General features: G+C 47.2%; 6 non-coding genes across 6 annotated transcripts; all 6 read right to left on the bottom strand.

The window, feature by feature from the left end:
- Positions 1 to 115, bottom strand: LOC127980791 (U5 spliceosomal RNA). Its single transcript, XR_008159796.1, has one exon. It is a non-coding gene; the product is annotated as a U5 spliceosomal RNA (small nuclear RNA).
- Positions 116 to 3,733: 3,618 nt separating this feature from the next.
- On the bottom strand, positions 3,734 to 3,848 carry LOC127980883 (U5 spliceosomal RNA). The gene has a single exon (XR_008159884.1). It is a non-coding gene; the product is annotated as a U5 spliceosomal RNA (small nuclear RNA).
- A 1,928-nt stretch (positions 3,849 to 5,776) lies between these two features.
- LOC127980789 (U5 spliceosomal RNA) lies at positions 5,777 to 5,891 on the bottom strand. The gene has a single exon (XR_008159795.1). It is a non-coding gene; the product is annotated as a U5 spliceosomal RNA (small nuclear RNA).
- Positions 5,892 to 11,176: 5,285 nt separating this feature from the next.
- LOC127980788 (U5 spliceosomal RNA) lies at positions 11,177 to 11,291 on the bottom strand. The gene has a single exon (XR_008159794.1). It is a non-coding gene; the product is annotated as a U5 spliceosomal RNA (small nuclear RNA).
- A 5,285-nt stretch (positions 11,292 to 16,576) lies between these two features.
- On the bottom strand, positions 16,577 to 16,691 carry LOC127980786 (U5 spliceosomal RNA). The gene has a single exon (XR_008159792.1). It is a non-coding gene; the product is annotated as a U5 spliceosomal RNA (small nuclear RNA).
- A 5,273-nt stretch (positions 16,692 to 21,964) lies between these two features.
- LOC127980985 (U5 spliceosomal RNA) lies at positions 21,965 to 22,079 on the bottom strand. Its single transcript, XR_008159980.1, has one exon. It is a non-coding gene; the product is annotated as a U5 spliceosomal RNA (small nuclear RNA).
- Between the last annotated feature and the right edge of the window lie 1,131 nt (positions 22,080 to 23,210).

Genomic DNA, 23,210 nt, shown 5'->3' with positions numbered 1-23,210 from the left:
AGCTCTGCTGTGAGCAGAGCACCCAAAAATACAGGTCACTCGCAAAAGTTCCCCTCCACGGAAATCTTTAGTAAAAGGCGAAAGATTTATGCGACAATGAAGAGAAACTCGAGCTGTGTCTCCAAACCCTCGGGCCTGTGCGCTGCCTCTGTTAAACTACTACGCTCGCCAAGGGTCATCAAGGGTGACAATGCCTGCCCACATGTGTTTAGTCACTACCCCCCCCCCCCCCCCCCCCACTCCAAAAGGGAGGAGTAAAACTCAAAAAAGTCCTCTCGGTCCACCAATAACCAAAAGCCCAATCAAGGCAATCTCTTTCTCATGCCTCTATCTGAAAAGTTGGATAAAATCTTATATGAAAAAAAAAGTCTTTTAAAGAAATCCCTTATTCCGAGGTCACCGTAGCCACCAGATCCAGTCTGTATCCGCTTCAGTCACCCGGATCCAGTCCGTATCCAGAGAAGATGGTGGATCAACACCTAGAAAGGACCTCTATGGCCCAGAAACACAGCGGAGACCGTGACAACTAGATGAGCCGCAGATACAAATCCCTTGTAAAGACCACCTGGACAAGACCACAGGAAACAGATGATTCTTCTGCACAGTCTGACATTCCTGCAGCCTGGAGCTGATCTACTGGTTTCGTCTGACAAGGGGAGAACTGTCTCCCCGACTGAGCCTGGTTTCTCACCGGGTTTTTTCTCCATCCTTTCACCGATCGAGTTTTGGTTTCTTGCCTCTGTCGCTTCTGGCAGGCGGAGCTGGGGACACTTCATGTACAGCGATATCGTTGACTTGATTGCAAATTATTGCACAGATACTATTTAAACTGAACTTAGCTGAATGATGTCATCAAAGAGTTCAATAACGAAATGCCTTTAACTGTCATTTTGCTTTTTGACGCACTGTGTTCCTAATTAATGTTGTTCAGTTGCATTGACGCAATACTTTCTGTTTAAAGCGCAATTTAAAAAAAAAAAAAAAAAAAAGAGTCCAAACAATGACCCCTGCTACGGGTAGTGTTCCAAGTGTTATGCGACTTCAGCAAATGATGGGTCCATCAGAAATTTTACGGTGCTAGGGCTGGGTCTGCGTCAGAAGAAGCCATGCATTGTTTAGTTATGTCAGTGCAGTGCCGTCAGTTGGGGGAGAAACGGCAGCATGCACGGCTCCTCGTTAGTATAGTGGACAGTATCTCCGCCTGTCACGCGGAAGACCGGGGTTCGATTCCCCGACGGGGAGAGCTGGTTCTTTTCGTCTTCCGAATGATCCATCCAAAATGTTTGGTTGGAGTCGCAGGTCACAGAAGGAGTTCTGCTTCGACGTCAGCCCGAGCCAAAGGACATGCGTTGGCCGGGAATCGAACCCGGGTCAACTGCTTGGAAGGCAGCTATGCTCACCACTATACCACCAACGCAGGCGGAAGTCAGTAGCTTTATTGACGCACTGTGTTCCTAATAAATGTTGTTCAGTTGCATTGACACAATACTTTTTGTTTAAAGCGCAATTAAAAAAAAAAAAAAAAAAAAAAAAGAGTCCAAACAATGACCCCTGCTACCGGTAGTGTTGCAAGTGTTATGCGACTTCAGCTAATGATGGGTCCATCCGAAATTATTCCATCCAAAAGTTTTGGGTGGAGGCACAGGTCACAGAGGGAGTTCTGCTTCGACGTCAGCCCGAGCCAAAGGATATGCGTTGGCCGGGAATCGAATCCGGGTCAACTGCTTGGAAGGCAGCTATGCTCACCACTATACCACCAACACAGTCAGCAGTCAGCAACTTGCGCCGTCACTAAGAAGGCTCGAAGTGCACGAGTCGCCGATAGGGCTAGAGGAGCAGATGAGATCTTTGTTTGGACCCGTCACTAAAGAGAGCCTTCAAGAATTTGCATCCCGTCACGTACAAGAAAGCGCTGCCTTCCCATCCGGCTAAATAAACACGAAGTGGTCAAACGCAGAGAGTGCCTATAATAACCAAAAGCCCAATCAAGGCAATCTCTTTCTCATGCCTCTATCTGAAAAGTTGGATAAAATCTTATATGAAAAAAAAAGTCTTTTAAAGAAATCCCTTATTCCGAGGTCACCGTAGCCACCAGATCCAGTCTGTATCCGCTTCAGTCACCCGGATCCAGTCCGTATCCAGAGAAGATGGTGGATCAACACCTAGAAAGGACCTCTATGGCCCAGAAACACAGCGGAGACCGTGACAACTAGATGAGCCGCAGATACAAATCCCTTGTAAAGACCACCTGGACAAGACCACAGGAAACAGATGATTCTTCTGCACAGTCTGACATTCCTGCAGCCTGGAGCTGATCTACTGGTTTCGTCTGACAAGGGGAGAACTGTCTCCCCGACTGAGCCTGGTTTCTCACCGGGTTTTTTCTCCATCCTTTCACCGATCGAGTTTTGGTTTCTTCCCTCTGTCGCTTCTGGCAGGCGGAGCTGGGGACACTTCATGTACAGCGATATCGTTGACTTGATTGCAAATTATTGCACAGATACTATTTAAACTGAACTTAGCTGAATGATGTCATCAAAGAGTTCAATAACGAAATGCCTTTAACTGTCATTTTGCTTTTTGACGCACTGTGTTCCTAATTAATGTTGTTCAGTTGCATTGACGCAATACTTTTTGTTTAAAGCGCAATTTAAAAAAAAAAAAAAAAAAAAAAGAGTCCAAACAATGACCCCTGCTACGGGTAGTGTTCCAAGTGTTATGCGACTTCAGCTAATGATGGGTCCATCAGAAATTTTACGGTGCTAGGGCTGGGTCTGCGTCAGAAGAAGCCATGCATTGTTTAGTTATGTCAGTGCAGTGCCGTCAGTTGGGGGAGAAACGGCAGCATGCACGGCTCCTCGTTAGTATAGTGGACAGTATCTCCGCCTGTCACGCGGAAGACCGGGGTTCGATTCCCCGACGGGGAGAGCTGGTTCTTTTCGTCTTCCGAATGATCCATCCAAAATGTTTGGTTGGAGTCGCAGGTCACAGAAGGAGTTCTGCTTCGACGTCAGCCCGAGCCAAAGGACATGCGTTGGCCGGGAATCGAACCCGGGTCAACTGCTTGGAAGGCAGCTATGCTCACCACTATACCACCAACGCAGGCGGAAGTCAGTAGCTTTATTGACGCACTGTGTTCCTAATAAATGTTGTTCAGTTGCATTGACACAATACTTTTTGTTTAAAGCGCAATTAAAAAAAAAAAATAAAATAAAAAAGAGTCCAAACAATGACCCCTGCTACCGGTAGTGTTGCAAGTGTTATGCGACTTCAGCTAATGATGGGTCCATCCGAAATTATTCCATCCAAAAGTTTTGGGTGGAGGCACAGGTCACAGAGGGAGTTCTGCTTCGACGTCAGCCCGAGCCAAAGGATATGCGTTGGCCGGGAATCGAATCCGGGTCAACTGCTTGGAAGGCAGCTATACTCACCACTATACCACCAACGCAGTCAGCAGTCAGCAACTTGCGCCGTCACTAAGAAGGCTCGAAGTGCACGAGTCGCCGATAGGGCTAGAGGAGCAGATGAGATCTTTGTTTGGACCCGTCACTAAAGAGAGCCTTCAAGAATTTGCATCCCGTCACGTACAAGAAAGCGCTGCCTTCCCATCCGGCTAAATAAACACGAAGTGGTCAAACGCAGAGAGTGCCTATTCAGACGATGACCAGTGGCAAGCCCTCTCGCAGCATGCTGCCTGACGGTCAAACTGATTCTGCTCTTGACATTTCGATGTAGCTCTGCTGTGAGCAGAGCACCCAAAAATACAGGTCACTCGCAAAAGTTCCCCTCCACGGAAATCTTTAGTAAAAGGCAAAAGATTTATGCGACAATGAAGAGAAACTCGAGCTGTGTCTCCAAACCCTCGGGCCTGTGCGCTGCCTCTGTTAAACTACTACGCTCGCCAAGGGTCATCAAGGGTGACAATGCCTGCCCACATGTGTTTAGTCAGCACCCCCCCCCCCCCACTCCAAAAGGGAGGAGTAAAACTCAAAAAAGTCCTCTCGGTCCACCAATAACCAAAAGCCCAATCAAGGCAATCTCTTTCTCATGCCTCTATCTGAAAAGTTGGATAAAATCTTATATGAAAAAAAAAGTCTTTTAAAGAAATCCCTTATTCCGAGGTCACCGTAGCCACCAGATCCAGTCTGTATCCGCTTCAGTCACCCGGATCCAGTCCGTATCCAGAGAAGATGGTGGATCAACACCTAGAAAGGACCTCTATGGCCCAGAAACACAGCGGAGACCGTGACAACTAGATGAGCCGCAGATACAAATCCCTTGTAAAGACCACCTGGACAAGACCACAGGAAACAGATGATTCTTCTGCACAGTCTGACATTCCTGCAGCCTGGAGCTGATCTACTGGTTTCGTCTGACAAGGGGAGAACTGTCTCCCCGACTGAGCCTGGTTTCTCACCGGGTTTTTTCTCCATCCTTTCACCGATCGAGTTTTGGTTTCTTCCCTCTGTCGCTTCTGGCAGGCGGAGCTGGGGACACTTCATGTACAGCGATATCGTTGACTTGATTGCAAATTATTGCACAGATACTATTTAAACTGAACTTAGCTGAATGATGTCATCAAAGAGTTCAATAACGAAATGCCTTTAACTGTCATTTTGCTTTTTGACGCACTGTGTTCCTAATTAATGTTGTTCAGTTGCATTGACGCAATACTTTTTGTTTAAAGCGCAATTTAAAAAAAAAAAAAAAAAAAAAAGAGTCCAAACAATGACCCCTGCTACGGGTAGTGTTCCAAGTGTTATGCGACTTCAGCTAATGATGGGTCCATCAGAAATTTTACGGTGCTAGGGCTGGGTCTGCGTCAGAAGAAGCCATGCATTGTTTAGTTATGTCAGTGCAGTGTCGTCAGTTGGGGGAGAAACGGCAGCATGCACGGCTCCTCGTTAGTATAGTGGACAGTATCTCCGCCTGTCACGCGGAAGACCGGGGTTCGATTCCCCGACGGGGAGAGCTGGTTCTTTTCGTCTTCCGAATGATCCATCCAAAATGTTTGGTTGGAGTCGCAGGTCACAGAAGGAGTTCTGCTTCGACGTCAGCCCGAGCCAAAGGACATGCGTTGGCCGGGAATCGAACCCGGGTCAACTGCTTGGAAGGCAGCTATGCTCACCACTATACCACCAACGCAGGCGGAAGTCAGTAGCTTTATTGACGCACTGTGTTCCTAATAAATGTTGTTCAGTTGCATTGACACAATACTTTTTGTTTAAAGCGCAATTAAAAAAAAAAAAAAAAAAAAAAAAGAGTCCAAACAATGACCCCTGCTACCGGTAGTGTTGCAAGTGTTATGCGACTTCAGCTAATGATGGGTCCATCCGAAATTATTCCATCCAAAAGTTTTGGGTGGAGGCACAGGTCACAGAGGGAGTTCTGCTTCGACGTCAGCCCGAGCCAAAGGATATGCGTTGGCCGGGAATCGAATCCGGGTCAACTGCTTGGAAGGCAGCTATGCTCACCACTATACCACCAACGCAGTCAGCAGTCAGCAACTTGCGCCGTCACTAAGAAGGCTCGAAGTGCACGAGTCGCCGATAGGGCTAGAGGAGCAGATGAGATCTTTGTTTGGACCCGTCACTAAAGAGAGCCTTCAAGAATTTGCATCCCGTCACGTACAAGAAAGCGCTGCCTTCCCATCCGGCTAAATAAACACGAAGTGGTCAAACGCAGAGAGTGCCTATTCAGACGATGACCAGTGGCAAGCCCTCTCGCAGCATGCTGCCTGACGGTCAAACTGATTCTGCTCTTGACATTTCGATGTAGCTCTGCTGTGAGCAGAGCACCCAAAAATACAGGTCACTCGCAAAAGTTCCCCTCCACGGAAATCTTTAGTAAAAGGCGAAAGATTTATGCGACAATGAAGAGAAACTCGAGCTGTGTCTCCAAACCCTCGGGCCTGTGCGCTGCCTCTGTTAAACTACTACGCTCGCCAAGGGTCATCAAGGGTGACAATGCCTGCCCACATGTGTTTAGTCAGCACCCCCCCCCCCCCCCCACTCCAAAAGGGAGGAGTAAAACTCAAAAAAGTCCTCTCGGTCCACCAATAACCAAAAGCCCAATCAAGGCAATCTCTTTCTCATGCCTCTATCTGAAAAGTTGGATAAAATCTTATATGAAAAAAAAAGTCTTTTAAAGAAATCCCTTATTCCGAGGTCACCGTAGCCACCAGATCCAGTCTGTATCCGCTTCAGTCACCCGGATCCAGTCCGTATCCAGAGAAGATGGTGGATCAACACCTAGAAAGGACCTCTATGGCCCAGAAACACAGCGGAGACCGTGACAACTAGATGAGCCGCAGATACAAATCCCTTGTAAAGACCACCTGGACAAGACCACAGGAAACAGATGATTCTTCTGCACAGTCTGACATTCCTGCAGCCTGGAGCTGATCTACTGGTTTCGTCTGACAAGGGGAGAACTGTCTCCCCGACTGAGCCTGGTTTCTCACCGGGTTTTTTCTCCATCCTTTCACCGATCGAGTTTTGGTTTCTTCCCTCTGTCGCTTCTGGCAGGCGGAGCTGGGGACACTTCATGTACAGCGATATCGTTGACTTGATTGCAAATTATTGCACAGATACTATTTAAACTGAACTTAGCTGAATGATGTCATCAAAGAGTTCAATAACGAAATGCCTTTAACTGTCATTTTGCTTTTTGACGCACTGTGTTCCTAATTAATGTTGTTCAGTTGCATTGACGCAATACTTTTTGTTTAAAGCGCAATTTAAAAAAAAAAAAAAAAAAAAAAAGAGTCCAAACAATGACCCCTGCTACGGGTAGTGTTCCAAGTGTTATGCGACTTCAGCTAATGATGGGTCCATCAGAAATTTTACGGTGCTAGGGCTGGGTCTGCGTCAGAAGAAGCCATGCATTGTTTAGTTATGTCAGTGCAGTGCCGTCAGTTGGGGGAGAAACGGCAGCATGCACGGCTCCTCGTTAGTATAGTGGACAGTATCTCCGCCTGTCACGCGGAAGACCGGGGTTCGATTCCCCGACGGGGAGAGCTGGTTCTTTTCGTCTTCCGAATGATCCATCCAAAATGTTTGGTTGGAGTCGCAGGTCACAGAAGGAGTTCTGCTTCGACGTCAGCCCGAGCCAAAGGACATGTGTTGGCCGGGAATCGAATCCGGGTCAACTGCTTGGAAGGCAGCTATGCTCACCACTATACCACCAACGCAGGCGGAAGTCAGTAGCTTTATTGACGCACTGTGTTCCTAATAAATGTTGTTCAGTTGCATTGACACAATACTTTTTGTTTAAAGCGCAATTAAAAAAAAAAAAAAAAAAAAAAGAGTCCAAACAATGACCCCTGCTACGGGTAGTGTTGCAAGTGTTATGCGACTTCAGCTAATGATGGGTCCATCCGAAATTATTCCATCCAAAATTTTGGGTGGAGGCACAGGTCACAGAGGGAGTTCTGCTTCGACGTCAGCCCGAGCCAAAGGACATGCGCACTGCTCTCTCCAACTGCTTGGAAGGCAGCTATGCTCACCACTATACCACCAACGCAGTCAGCAGTCAGCAACTTGCGCCGTCACTAAGAAGGCTCGAAGTGCACGAGTCGCCGATAGGGCTAGAGGAGCAGATGAGATCTTTGTTTGGACCCGTCACTAAAGAGAGCCTTCAAGAATTTGCATCCCGTCACGTACAAGAAAGCGCTGCCTTCCCATCCGGCTAAATAAACACGAAGTGGTCAAACGCAGAGAGTGCCTATAATAACCAAAAGCCCAATCAAGGCAATCTCTTTCTCATGCCTCTATCTGAAAAGTTGGATAAAATCTTATATGAAAAAAAAAGTCTTTTAAAGAAATCCCTTATTCCGAGGTCACCGTAGCCACCAGATCCAGTCTGTATCCGCTTCAGTCACCCGGATCCAGTCCGTATCCAGAGAAGATGGTGGATCAACACCTAGAAAGGACCTCTATGGCCCAGAAACACAGCGGAGACCGTGACAACTAGATGAGCCGCAGATACAAATCCCTTGTAAAGACCACCTGGACAAGACCACAGGAAACAGATGATTCTTCTGCACAGTCTGACATTCCTGCAGCCTGGAGCTGATCTACTGGTTTCGTCTGACAAGGGGAGAACTGTCTCCCCGACTGAGCCTGGTTTCTCACCGGGTTTTTTCTCCATCCTTTCACCGATCGAGTTTTGGTTTCTTGCCTCTGTCGCTTCTGGCAGGCGGAGCTGGGGACACTTCATGTACAGCGATATCGTTGACTTGATTGCAAATTATTGCACAGATACTATTTAAACTGAACTTAGCTGAATGATGTCATCAAAGAGTTCAATAACGAAATGCCTTTAACTGTCATTTTGCTTTTTGACGCACTGTGTTCCTAATTAATGTTGTTCAGTTGCATTGACGCAATACTTTTTGTTTAAAGCGCAATTTAAAAAAAAAAAAAAAAAAAAGAGTCCAAACAATGACCCCTGCTACGGGTAGTGTTCCAAGTGTTATGCGACTTCAGCTAATGATGGGTCCATCAGAAATTTTACGGTGCTAGGGCTGGGTCTGCGTCAGAAGAAGCCATGCATTGTTTAGTTATGTCAGTGCAGTGCCGTCAGTTGGGGGAGAAACGGCAGCATGCACGGCTCCTCGTTAGTATAGTGGACAGTATCTCCACCTGTCACGCGGAAGACCGGGGTTCGATTCCCCGACGGGGAGAGCTGGTTCTTTTCGTCTTCCGAATGATCCATCCAAAATGTTTGGTTGGAGTCGCAGGTCACAGAAGGAGTTCTGCTTCGACGTCAGCCCGAGCCAAAGGACATGCGTTGGCCGGGAATCGAACCCGGGTCAACTGCTTGGAAGGCAGCTATGCTCACCACTATACCACCAACGCAGGCGGAAGTCAGTAGCTTTATTGACGCACTGTGTTCCTAATAAATGTTGTTCAGTTGCATTGACACAATACTTTTTGTTTAAAGCGCAATTAAAAAAAAAAAAAAAAAAAAAAAGAGTCCAAACAATGACCCCTGCTACCGGTAGTGTTGCAAGTGTTATGCGACTTCAGCTAATGATGGGTCCATCCGAAATTATTCCATCCAAAAGTTTTGGGTGGAGGCACAGGTCACAGAGGGAGTTCTGCTTCGACGTCAGCCCGAGCCAAAGGATATGCGTTGGCCGGGAATCGAATCCGGGTCAACTGCTTGGAAGGCAGCTATGCTCACCACTATACCACCAACACAGTCAGCAGTCAGCAACTTGCGCCGTCACTAAGAAGGCTCGAAGTGCACGAGTCGCCGATAGGGCTAGAGGAGCAGATGAGATCTTTGTTTGGACCCGTCACTAAAGAGAGCCTTCAAGAATTTGCATCCCGTCACGTACAAGAAAGCGCTGCCTTCCCATCCGGCTAAATAAACACGAAGTGGTCAAACGCAGAGAGTGCCTATAATAACCAAAAGCCCAATCAAGGCAATCTCTTTCTCATGCCTCTATCTGAAAAGTTGGATAAAATCTTATATGAAAAAAAAAGTCTTTTAAAGAAATCCCTTATTCCGAGGTCACCGTAGCCACCAGATCCAGTCTGTATCCGCTTCAGTCACCCGGATCCAGTCCGTATCCAGAGAAGATGGTGGATCAACACCTAGAAAGGACCTCTATGGCCCAGAAACACAGCGGAGACCGTGACAACTAGATGAGCCGCAGATACAAATCCCTTGTAAAGACCACCTGGACAAGACCACAGGAAACAGATGATTCTTCTGCACAGTCTGACATTCCTGCAGCCTGGAGCTGATCTACTGGTTTCGTCTGACAAGGGGAGAACTGTCTCCCCGACTGAGCCTGGTTTCTCACCGGGTTTTTTCTCCATCCTTTCACCGATCGAGTTTTGGTTTCTTCCCTCTGTCGCTTCTGGCAGGCGGAGCTGGGGACACTTCATGTACAGCGATATCGTTGACTTGATTGCAAATTATTGCACAGATACTATTTAAACTGAACTTAGCTGAATGATGTCATCAAAGAGTTCAATAACGAAATGCCTTTAACTGTCATTTTGCTTTTTGACGCACTGTGTTCCTAATTAATGTTGTTCAGTTGCATTGACGCAATACTTTTTGTTTAAAGCGCAATTTAAAAAAAAAAAAAAAAAAAAAAGAGTCCAAACAATGACCCCTGCTACGGGTAGTGTTCCAAGTGTTATGCGACTTCAGCTAATGATGGGTCCATCAGAAATTTTACGGTGCTAGGGCTGGGTCTGCGTCAGAAGAAGCCATGCATTGTTTAGTTATGTCAGTGCAGTGTCGTCAGTTGGGGGAGAAACGGCAGCATGCACGGCTCCTCGTTAGTATAGTGGACAGTATCTCCGCCTGTCACGCGGAAGACCGGGGTTCGATTCCCCGACGGGGAGAGCTGGTTCTTTTCGTCTTCCGAATGATCCATCCAAAATGTTTGGTTGGAGTCGCAGGTCACAGAAGGAGTTCTGCTTCGACGTCAGCCCGAGCCAAAGGACATGCGTTGGCCGGGAATCGAACCCGGGTCAACTGCTTGGAAGGCAGCTATGCTCACCACTATACCACCAACGCAGGCGGAAGTCAGTAGCTTTATTGACGCACTGTGTTCCTAATAAATGTTGTTCAGTTGCATTGACACAATACTTTTTGTTTAAAGCGCAATTAAAAAAAAAAAAAAAAAAAAAAAAGAGTCCAAACAATGACCCCTGCTACCGGTAGTGTTGCAAGTGTTATGCGACTTCAGCTAATGATGGGTCCATCCGAAATTATTCCATCCAAAAGTTTTGGGTGGAGGCACAGGTCACAGAGGGAGTTCTGCTTCGACGTCAGCCCGAGCCAAAGGATATGCGTTGGCCGGGAATCGAATCCGGGTCAACTGCTTGGAAGGCAGCTATGCTCACCACTATACCACCAACGCAGTCAGCAGTCAGCAACTTGCGCCGTCACTAAGAAGGCTCGAAGTGCACGAGTCGCCGATAGGGCTAGAGGAGCAGATGAGATCTTTGTTTGGACCCGTCACTAAAGAGAGCCTTCAAGAATTTGCATCCCGTCACGTACAAGAAAGCGCTGCCTTCCCATCCGGCTAAATAAACACGAAGTGGTCAAACGCAGAGAGTGCCTATTCAGACGATGACCAGTGGCAAGCCCTCTCGCAGCATGCTGCCTGACGGTCAAACTGATTCTGCTCTTGACATTTCGATGTAGCTCTGCTGTGAGCAGAGCACCCAAAAATACAGGTCACTCGCAAAAGTTCCCCTCCACGGAAATCTTTAGTAAAAGGCGAAAGATTTATGCGACAATGAAGAGAAACTCGAGCTGTGTCTCCAAACCCTCGGGCCTGTGCGCTGCCTCTGTTAAACTACTACGCTCGCCAAGGGTCATCAAGGGTGACAATGCCTGCCCACATGTGTTTAGTCAGCACCCCCCCCCCCCCCCCACTCCAAAAGGGAGGAGTAAAACTCAAAAAAGTCCTCTCGGTCCACCAATAACCAAAAGCCCAATCAAGGCAATCTCTTTCTCATGCCTCTATCTGAAAAGTTGGATAAAATCTTATATGAAAAAAAAAGTCTTTTAAAGAAATCCCTTATTCCGAGGTCACCGTAGCCACCAGATCCAGTCTGTATCCGCTTCAGTCACCCGGATCCAGTCCGTATCCAGAGAAGATGGTGGATCAACACCTAGAAAGGACCTCTATGGCCCAGAAACACAGCGGAGACCGTGACAACTAGATGAGCCGCAGATACAAATCCCTTGTAAAGACCACCTGGACAAGACCACAGGAAACAGATGATTCTTCTGCACAGTCTGACATTCCTGCAGCCTGGAGCTGATCTACTGGTTTCGTCTGACAAGGGGAGAACTGTCTCCCCGACTGAGCCTGGTTTCTCACCGGGTTTTTTCTCCATCCTTTCACCGATCGAGTTTTGGTTTCTTCCCTCTGTCGCTTCTGGCAGGCGGAGCTGGGGACACTTCATGTACAGCGATATCGTTGACTTGATTGCAAATTATTGCACAGATACTATTTAAACTGAACTTAGCTGAATGATGTCATCAAAGAGTTCAATAACGAAATGCCTTTAACTGTCATTTTGCTTTTTGACGCACTGTGTTCCTAATTAATGTTGTTCAGTTGCATTGACGCAATACTTTTTGTTTAAAGCGCAATTTAAAAAAAAAAAAAAAAAAAAAAAGAGTCCAAACAATGACCCCTGCTACGGGTAGTGTTCCAAGTGTTATGCGACTTCAGCTAATGATGGGTCCATCAGAAATTTTACGGTGCTAGGGCTGGGTCTGCGTCAGAAGAAGCCATGCATTGTTTAGTTATGTCAGTGCAGTGCCGTCAGTTGGGGGAGAAACGGCAGCATGCACGGCTCCTCGTTAGTATAGTGGACAGTATCTCCGCCTGTCACGCGGAAGACCGGGGTTCGATTCCCCGACGGGGAGAGCTGGTTCTTTTCGTCTTCCGAATGATCCATCCAAAATGTTTGGTTGGAGTCGCAGGTCACAGAAGGAGTTCTGCTTCGACGTCAGCCCGAGCCAAAGGACATGTGTTGGCCGGGAATCGAATCCGGGTCAACTGCTTGGAAGGCAGCTATGCTCACCACTATACCACCAACGCAGGCGGAAGTCAGTAGCTTTATTGACGCACTGTGTTCCTAATAAATGTTGTTCAGTTGCATTGACACAATACTTTTTGTTTAAAGCGCAATTAAAAAAAAAAAAAAAAAAAAAAGAGTCCAAACAATGACCCCTGCTACGGGTAGTGTTGCAAGTGTTATGCGACTTCAGCTAATGATGGGTCCATCCGAAATTATTCCATCCAAAATTTTGGGTGGAGGCACAGGTCACAGAGGGAGTTCTGCTTCGACGTCAGCCCGAGCCAAAGGACATGCGCACTGCTCTCTCCAACTGCTTGGAAGGCAGCTATGCTCACCACTATACCACCAACGCAGTCAGCAGTCAGCAACTTGCGCCGTCACTAAGAAGGCTCGAAGTGCACGAGTCGCCGATAGGGCTAGAGGAGCAGATGAGATCTTTGTTTGGACCCGTCACTAAAGAGAGCCTTCAAGAATTTGCATCCCGTCACGTACAAGAAAGCGCTGCCTTCCCATCCGGCTAAATAAACACGAAGTGGTCAAACGCAGAGAGTGCCTATAATAACCAAAAGCCCAATCAAGGCAATCTCTTTCTCATGCCTCTATCTGAAAAGTTGGATAAAATCTTATATGAAAAAAAAAGTCTTTTAAAGAAATCCCTTATTCCGAGGTCACCGTAGCCACCAGATCCAGTCTGTATCCGCTTCAGTCACCCGGATCCAGTCCGTATCCAGAGAAGATGGTGGATCAACACCTAGAAAGGACCTCTATGGCCCAGAAACACAGCGGAGACCGTGACAACTAGATGAGCCGCAGATACAAATCCCTTGTAAAGACCACCTGGACAAGACCACAGGAAACAGATGATTCTTCTGCACAGTCTGACATTCCTGCAGCCTGGAGCTGATCTACTGGTTTCGTCTGACAAGGGGAGAACTGTCTCCCCGACTGAGCCTGGTTTCTCACCGGGTTTTTTCTCCATCCTTTCACCGATCGAGTTTTGGTTTCTTGCCTCTGTCGCTTCTGGCAGGCGGAGCTGGGGACACTTCATGTACAGCGATATCGTTGACTTGATTGCAAATTATTGCACAGATACTATTTAAACTGAACTTAGCTGAATGATGTCATCAAAGAGTTCAATAACGAAATGCCTTTAACTGTCATTTTGCTTTTTGACGCACTGTGTTCCTAATTAATGTTGTTCAGTTGCATTGACGCAATACTTTTTGTTTAAAGCGCAATTTAAAAAAAAAAAAAAAAAAAAGAGTCCAAACAATGACCCCTGCTACGGGTAGTGTTCCAAGTGTTATGCGACTTCAGCTAATGATGGGTCCATCAGAAATTTTACGGTGCTAGGGCTGGGTCTGCGTCAGAAGAAGCCATGCATTGTTTAGTTATGTCAGTGCAGTGCCGTCAGTTGGGGGAGAAACGGCAGCATGCACGGCTCCTCGTTAGTATAGTGGACAGTATCTCCACCTGTCACGCGGAAGACCGGGGTTCGATTCCCCGACGGGGAGAGCTGGTTCTTTTCGTCTTCCGAATGATCCATCCAAAATGTTTGGTTGGAGTCGCAGGTCACAGAAGGAGTTCTGCTTCGACGTCAGCCCGAGCCAAAGGACATGCGTTGGCCGGGAATCGAACCCGGGTCAACTGCTTGGAAGGCAGCTATGCTCACCACTATACCACCAACGCAGGCGGAAGTCAGTAGCTTTATTGACGCACTGTGTTCCTAATAAATGTTGTTCAGTTGCATTGACACAATACTTTTTGTTTAAAGCGCAATTAAAAAAAAAAAAAAAAAAAAAAAGAGTCCAAACAATGACCCCTGCTACCGGTAGTGTTGCAAGTGTTATGCGACTTCAGCTAATGATGGGTCCATCCGAAATTATTCCATCCAAAAGTTTTGGGTGGAGGCACAGGTCACAGAGGGAGTTCTGCTTCGACGTCAGCCCGAGCCAAAGGATATGCGTTGGCCGGGAATCGAATCCGGGTCAACTGCTTGGAAGGCAGCTATGCTCACCACTATACCACCAACACAGTCAGCAGTCAGCAACTTGCGCCGTCACTAAGAAGGCTCGAAGTGCACGAGTCGCCGATAGGGCTAGAGGAGCAGATGAGATCTTTGTTTGGACCCGTCACTAAAGAGAGCCTTCAAGAATTTGCATCCCGTCACGTACAAGAAAGCGCTGCCTTCCCATCCGGCTAAATAAACACGAAGTGGTCAAACGCAGAGAGTGCCTATAATAACCAAAAGCCCAATCAAGGCAATCTCTTTCTCATGCCTCTATCTGAAAAGTTGGATAAAATCTTATATGAAAAAAAAAGTCTTTTAAAGAAATCCCTTATTCCGAGGTCACCGTAGCCACCAGATCCAGTCTGTATCCGCTTCAGTCACCCGGATCCAGTCCGTATCCAGAGAAGATGGTGGATCAACACCTAGAAAGGACCTCTATGGCCCAGAAACACAGCGGAGACCGTGACAACTAGATGAGCCGCAGATACAAATCCCTTGTAAAGACCACCTGGACAAGACCACAGGAAACAGATGATTCTTCTGCACAGTCTGACATTCCTGCAGCCTGGAGCTGATCTACTGGTTTCGTCTGACAAGGGGAGAACTGTCTCCCCGACTGAGCCTGGTTTCTCACCGGGTTTTTTCTCCATCCTTTCACCGATCGAGTTTTGGTTTCTTCCCTCTGTCGCTTCTGGCAGGCGGAGCTGGGGACACTTCATGTACAGCGATATCGTTGACTTGATTGCAAATTATTGCACAGATACTATTTAAACTGAACTTAGCTGAATGATGTCATCAAAGAGTTCAATAACGAAATGCCTTTAACTGTCATTTTGCTTTTTGACGCACTGTGTTCCTAATTAATGTTGTTCAGTTGCATTGACGCAATACTTTTTGTTTAAAGCGCAATTTAAAAAAAAAAAAAAAAAAAAAAGAGTCCAAACAATGACCCCTGCTACGGGTAGTGTTCCAAGTGTTATGCGACTTCAGCTAATGATGGGTCCATCAGAAATTTTACGGTGCTAGGGCTGGGTCTGCGTCAGAAGAAGCCATGCATTGTTTAGTTATGTCAGTGCAGTGTCGTCAGTTGGGGGAGAAACGGCAGCATGCACGGCTCCTCGTTAGTATAGTGGACAGTATCTCCGCCTGTCACGCGGAAGACCGGGGTTCGATTCCCCGACGGGGAGAGCTGGTTCTTTTCGTCTTCCGAATGATCCATCCAAAATGTTTGGTTGGAGTCGCAGGTCACAGAAGGAGTTCTGCTTCGACGTCAGCCCGAGCCAAAGGACATGCGTTGGCCGGGAATCGAACCCGGGTCAACTGCTTGGAAGGCAGCTATGCTCACCACTATACCACCAACGCAGGCGGAAGTCAGTAGCTTTATTGACGCACTGTGTTCCTAATAAATGTTGTTCAGTTGCATTGACACAATACTTTTTGTTTAAAGCGCAATTAAAAAAAAAAAAAAAAAAAAAAAAGAGTCCAAACAATGACCCCTGCTACCGGTAGTGTTGCAAGTGTTATGCGACTTCAGCTAATGATGGGTCCATCCGAAATTATTCCATCCAAAAGTTTTGGGTGGAGGCACAGGTCACAGAGGGAGTTCTGCTTCGACGTCAGCCCGAGCCAAAGGATATGCGTTGGCCGGGAATCGAATCCGGGTCAACTGCTTGGAAGGCAGCTATGCTCACCACTATACCACCAACGCAGTCAGCAGTCAGCAACTTGCGCCGTCACTAAGAAGGCTCGAAGTGCACGAGTCGCCGATAGGGCTAGAGGAGCAGATGAGATCTTTGTTTGGACCCGTCACTAAAGAGAGCCTTCAAGAATTTGCATCCCGTCACGTACAAGAAAGCGCTGCCTTCCCATCCGGCTAAATAAACACGAAGTGGTCAAACGCAGAGAGTGCCTATTCAGACGATGACCAGTGGCAAGCCCTCTCGCAGCATGCTGCCTGACGGTCAAACTGATTCTGCTCTTGACATTTCGATGTAGCTCTGCTGTGAGCAGAGCACCCAAAAATACAGGTCACTCGCAAAAGTTCCCCTCCACGGAAATCTTTAGTAAAAGGCGAAAGATTTATGCGACAATGAAGAGAAACTCGAGCTGTGTCTCCAAACCCTCGGGCCTGTGCGCTGCCTCTGTTAAACTACTACGCTCGCCAAGGGTCATCAAGGGTGACAATGCCTGCCCACATGTGTTTAGTCAGCACCCCCCCCCCCCCCCCACTCCAAAAGGGAGGAGTAAAACTCAAAAAAGTCCTCTCGGTCCACCAATAACCAAAAGCCCAATCAAGGCAATCTCTTTCTCATGCCTCTATCTGAAAAGTTGGATAAAATCTTATATGAAAAAAAAAGTCTTTTAAAGAAATCCCTTATTCCGAGGTCACCGTAGCCACCAGATCCAGTCTGTATCCGCTTCAGTCACCCGGATCCAGTCCGTATCCAGAGAAGATGGTGGATCAACACCTAGAAAGGACCTCTATGGCCCAGAAACACAGCGGAGACCGTGACAACTAGATGAGCCGCAGATACAAATCCCTTGTAAAGACCACCTGGACAAGACCACAGGAAACAGATGATTCTTCTGCACAGTCTGACATTCCTGCAGCCTGGAGCTGATCTACTGGTTTCGTCTGACAAGGGGAGAACTGTCTCCCCGACTGAGCCTGGTTTCTCACCGGGTTTTTTCTCCATCCTTTCACCGATCGAGTTTTGGTTTCTTCCCTCTGTCGCTTCTGGCAGGCGGAGCTGGGGACACTTCATGTACAGCGATATCGTTGACTTGATTGCAAATTATTGCACAGATACTATTTAAACTGAACTTAGCTGAATGATGTCATCAAAGAGTTCAATAACGAAATGCCTTTAACTGTCATTTTGCTTTTTGACGCACTGTGTTCCTAATTAATGTTGTTCAGTTGCATTGACGCAATACTTTTTGTTTAAAGCGCAATTTAAAAAAAAAAAAAAAAAAAAAAAGAGTCCAAACAATGACCCCTGCTACGGGTAGTGTTCCAAGTGTTATGCGACTTCAGCTAATGATGGGTCCATCAGAAATTTTACGGTGCTAGGGCTGGGTCTGCGTCAGAAGAAGCCATGCATTGTTTAGTTATGTCAGTGCAGTGCCGTCAGTTGGGGGAGAAACGGCAGCATGCACGGCTCCTCGTTAGTATAGTGGACAGTATCTCCGCCTGTCACGCGGAAGACCGGGGTTCGATTCCCCGACGGGGAGAGCTGGTTCTTTTCGTCTTCCGAATGATCCATCCAAAATGTTTGGTTGGAGTCGCAGGTCACAGAAGGAGTTCTGCTTCGACGTCAGCCCGAGCCAAAGGACATGTGTTGGCCGGGAATCGAATCCGGGTCAACTGCTTGGAAGGCAGCTATGCTCACCACTATACCACCAACGCAGGCGGAAGTCAGTAGCTTTATTGACGCACTGTGTTCCTAATAAATGTTGTTCAGTTGCATTGACACAATACTTTTTGTTTAAAGCGCAATTAAAAAAAAAAAAAAAAAAAAAAGAGTCCAAACAATGACCCCTGCTACGGGTAGTGTTGCAAGTGTTATGCGACTTCAGCTAATGATGGGTCCATCCGAAATTATTCCATCCAAAATTTTGGGTGGAGGCACAGGTCACAGAGGGAGTTCTGCTTCGACGTCAGCCCGAGCCAAAGGACATGCGCACTGCTCTCTCCAACTGCTTGGAAGGCAGCTATGCTCACCACTATACCACCAACGCAGTCAGCAGTCAGCAACTTGCGCCGTCACTAAGAAGGCTCGAAGTGCACGAGTCGCCGATAGGGCTAGAGGAGCAGATGAGATCTTTGTTTGGACCCGTCACTAAAGAGAGCCTTCAAGAATTTGCATCCCGTCACGTACAAGAAAGCGCTGCCTTCCCATCCGGCTAAATAAACACGAAGTGGTCAAACGCAGAGAGTGCCTATAATAACCAAAAGCCCAATCAAGGCAATCTCTTTCTCATGCCTCTATCTGAAAAGTTGGATAAAATCTTATATGAAAAAAAAAGTCTTTTAAAGAAATCCCTTATTCCGAGGTCACCGTAGCCACCAGATCCAGTCTGTATCCGCTTCAGTCACCCGGATCCAGTCCGTATCCAGAGAAGATGGTGGATCAACACCTAGAAAGGACCTCTATGGCCCAGAAACACAGCGGAGACCGTGACAACTAGATGAGCCGCAGATACAAATCCCTTGTAAAGACCACCTGGACAAGACCACAGGAAACAGATGATTCTTCTGCACAGTCTGACATTCCTGCAGCCTGGAGCTGATCTACTGGTTTCGTCTGACAAGGGGAGAACTGTCTCCCCGACTGAGCCTGGTTTCTCACCGGGTTTTTTCTCCATCCTTTCACCGATCGAGTTTTGGTTTCTTGCCTCTGTCGCTTCTGGCAGGCGGAGCTGGGGACACTTCATGTACAGCGATATCGTTGACTTGATTGCAAATTATTGCACAGATACTATTTAAACTGAACTTAGCTGAATGATGTCATCAAAGAGTTCAATAACGAAATGCCTTTAACTGTCATTTTGCTTTTTGACGCACTGTGTTCCTAATTAATGTTGTTCAGTTGCATTGACGCAATACTTTTTGTTTAAAGCGCAATTTAAAAAAAAAAAAAAAAAAAAGAGTCCAAACAATGACCCCTGCTACGGGTAGTGTTCCAAGTGTTATGCGACTTCAGCTAATGATGGGTCCATCAGAAATTTTACGGTGCTAGGGCTGGGTCTGCGTCAGAAGAAGCCATGCATTGTTTAGTTATGTCAGTGCAGTGCCGTCAGTTGGGGGAGAAACGGCAGCATGCACGGCTCCTCGTTAGTATAGTGGACAGTATCTCCACCTGTCACGCGGAAGACCGGGGTTCGATTCCCCGACGGGGAGAGCTGGTTCTTTTCGTCTTCCGAATGATCCATCCAAAATGTTTGGTTGGAGTCGCAGGTCACAGAAGGAGTTCTGCTTCGACGTCAGCCCGAGCCAAAGGACATGCGTTGGCCGGGAATCGAACCCGGGTCAACTGCTTGGAAGGCAGCTATGCTCACCACTATACCACCAACGCAGGCGGAAGTCAGTAGCTTTATTGACGCACTGTGTTCCTAATAAATGTTGTTCAGTTGCATTGACACAATACTTTTTGTTTAAAGCGCAATTAAAAAAAAAAAAAAAAAAAAAAAGAGTCCAAACAATGACCCCTGCTACCGGTAGTGTTGCAAGTGTTATGCGACTTCAGCTAATGATGGGTCCATCCGAAATTATTCCATCCAAAAGTTTTGGGTGGAGGCACAGGTCACAGAGGGAGTTCTGCTTCGACGTCAGCCCGAGCCAAAGGACATGCGCACTGCTCTCTCCAACTGCTTGGAAGGCAGCTATGCTCACCACTATACCACCAACGCAGTCAGCAGTCAGCAACTTGCGCCGTCACTAAGAAGGCTCGAAGTGCACGAGTCGCCGATAGGGCTAGAGGAGCAGATGAGATCTTTGTTTGGACCCGTCACTAAAGAGAGCCTTCAAGAATTTGCATCCCGTCACGTACAAGAAAGCGCTGCCTTCCCATCCGGCTAAATAAACACGAAGTGGTCAAACGCAGAGAGTGCCTATAATAACCAAAAGCCCAATCAAGGCAATCTCTTTCTCATGCCTCTATCTGAAAAGTTGGATAAAATCTTATATGAAAAAAAAAGTCTTTTAAAGAAATCCCTTATTCCGAGGTCACCGTAGCCACCAGATCCAGTCTGTATCCGCTTCAGTCACCCGGATCCAGTCCGTATCCAGAGAAGATGGTGGATCAACACCTAGAAAGGACCTCTATGGCCCAGAAACACAGCGGAGACCGTGACAACTAGATGAGCCGCAGATACAAATCCCTTGTAAAGACCACCTGGACAAGACCACAGGAAACAGATGATTCTTCTGCACAGTCTGACATTCCTGCAGCCTGGAGCTGATCTACTGGTTTCGTCTGACAAGGGGAGAACTGTCTCCCCGACTGAGCCTGGTTTCTCACCGGGTTTTTTCTCCATCCTTTCACCGATCGAGTTTTGGTTTCTTGCCTCTGTCGCTTCTGGCAGGCGGAGCTGGGGACACTTCATGTACAGCGATATCGTTGACTTGATTGCAAATTATTGCACAGATACTATTTAAACTGAACTTAGCTGAATGATGTCATCAAAGAGTTCAATAACGAAATGCCTTTAACTGTCATTTTGCTTTTTGACGCACTGTGTTCCTAATTAATGTTGTTCAGTTGCATTGACGCAATACTTTCTGTTTAAAGCGCAATTTAAAAAAAAAAAAAAAAAAAAAAGAGTCCAAACAATGACCCCTGCTACGGGTAGTGTTCCAAGTGTTATGCGACTTCAGCAAATGATGGGTCCATCAGAAATTTTACGGTGCTAGGGCTGGGTCTGCGTCAGAAGAAGCCATGCATTGTTTAGTTATGTCAGTGCAGTGCCGTCAGTTGGGGGAGAAACGGCAGCATGCACGGCTCCTCGTTAGTATAGTGGACAGTATCTCCGCCTGTCACGCGGAAGACCGGGGTTCGATTCCCCGACGGGGAGAGCTGGTTCTTTTCGTCTTCCGAATGATCCATCCAAAATGTTTGGTTGGAGTCGCAGGTCACAGAAGGAGTTCTGCTTCGACGTCAGCCCGAGCCAAAGGACATGCGTTGGCCGGGAATCGAACCCGGGTCAACTGCTTGGAAGGCAGCTATGCTCACCACTATACCACCAACGCAGGCGGAAGTCAGTAGCTTTATTGACGCACTGTGTTCCTAATAAATGTTGTTCAGTTGCATTGACACAATACTTTTTGTTTAAAGCGCAATTAAAAAAAAAAAAAAAAAAAAAAAGAGTCCAAACAATGACCCCTGCTACCGGTAGTGTTGCAAGTGTTATGCGACTTCAGCTAATGATGGGTCCATCCGAAATTATTCCATCCAAAAGTTTTGGGTGGAGGCACAGGTCACAGAGGGAGTTCTGCTTCGACGTCAGCCCGAGCCAAAGGATATGCGTTGGCCGGGAATCGAATCCGGGTCAACTGCTTGGAAGGCAGCTATGCTCACCACTATACCACCAACGCAGTCAGCAGTCAGCAACTTGCGCCGTCACTAAGAAGGCTCGAAGTGCACGAGTCGCCGATAGGGCTAGAGGAGCAGATGAGATCTTTGTTTGGACCCGTCACTAAAGAGAGCCTTCAAGAATTTGCATCCCGTCACGTACAAGAAAGCGCTGCCTTCCCATCCGGCTAAATAAACACGAAGTGGTCAAACGCAGAGAGTGCCTATTCAGACGATGACCAGTGGCAAGCCCTCTCGCAGCATGCTGCCGGACGGTCAAACTGATTCTGCTCTTGACATTTCGATGTAGCTCTGCTGTGAGCAGAGCACCCAAAAATACAGGTCACTCGCAAAAGTTCCCCTCCACGGAAATCTTTAGTAAAAGGCGAAAGATTTATGAGACAATGAAGAGAAACTCGAGCTGTGTCTCCAAACCCTCGGGCCTGTGCGCTGCCTCTGTTAAACTACTACGCTCGCCAAGGGTCATCAAGGGTGACAATGCCTGCCCACATGTGTTTCGTCAGCACCCCCCCCCCCCCACTCCAAAAGGGAGGAGTAAAACTCAAAAAAGTCCTCTCGGTCCACCAATAACCAAAAGCCCAATCAAGGCAATCTCTTTCTCATGCCTCTATCTGAAAAGTTGGATAAAATCTTATATGAAAAAAAAAGTCTTTTAAAGAAATCCCTTATTCCGAGGTCACCGTAGCCACCAGATCCAGTCTGTATCCGCTTCAGTCACCCGGATCCAGTCCGTATCCAGAGAAGATGGTGGATCAACACCTAGAAAGGACCTCTATGGCCCAGAAACACAGCGGAGACCGTGACAACTAGATGAGCCGCAGATACAAATCCCTTGTAAAGACCACCTGGACAAGACCACAGGAAACAGATGATTCTTCTGCACAGTCTGACATTCCTGCAGCCTGGAGCTGATCTACTGGTTTCGTCTGACAAGGGGAGAACTGTCTCCCCGACTGAGCCTGGTTTCTCACCGGGTTTTTTCTCCATCCTTTCACCGATCGAGTTTTGGTTTCTTGCCTCTGTCGCTTCTGGCAGGCGGAGCTGGGGACACTTCATGTACAGCGATATCGTTGACTTGATTGCAAATTATTGCACAGATACTATTTAAACTGAACTTAGCTGAATGATGTCATCAAAGAGTTCAATAACGAAATGCCTTTAACTGTCATTTTGCTTTTTGACGCACTGTGTTCCTAATTAATGTTGTTCAGTTGCATTGACGCAATACTTTTTGTTTAAAGCGCAATTTAAAAAAAAAAAAAAAAAAAAAGAGTCCAAACAATGACCCCTCTACGGGTAGTGTTCCAAGTGTTATGCGACTTCAGCTAATGATGGGTCCATCAGAAATTTTACGGTGCTAGGGCTGGGTCTGCGTCAGAAGAAGCCATGCATTGTTTAGTTATGTCAGTGCAGTGCCGTCAGTTGGGGGAGAAACGGCAGCATGCACGGCTCCTCGTTAGTATAGTGGACAGTATCTCCGCCTGTCACGCGGAAGACCGGGGTTCGATTCCCCGACGGGGAGAGCTGGTTCTT

Source organism: Carassius gibelio, chromosome B19 (assembly GCF_023724105.1).
Source record: "Carassius gibelio isolate Cgi1373 ecotype wild population from Czech Republic chromosome B19, carGib1.2-hapl.c, whole genome shotgun sequence".
Lineage (NCBI taxonomy): Eukaryota > Metazoa > Chordata > Actinopteri > Cypriniformes > Cyprinidae > Carassius > Carassius gibelio.
The sequence above is the reverse complement of the archived record's forward strand: the minus strand, read 5'-3'. Positions and strand labels throughout refer to the sequence as shown.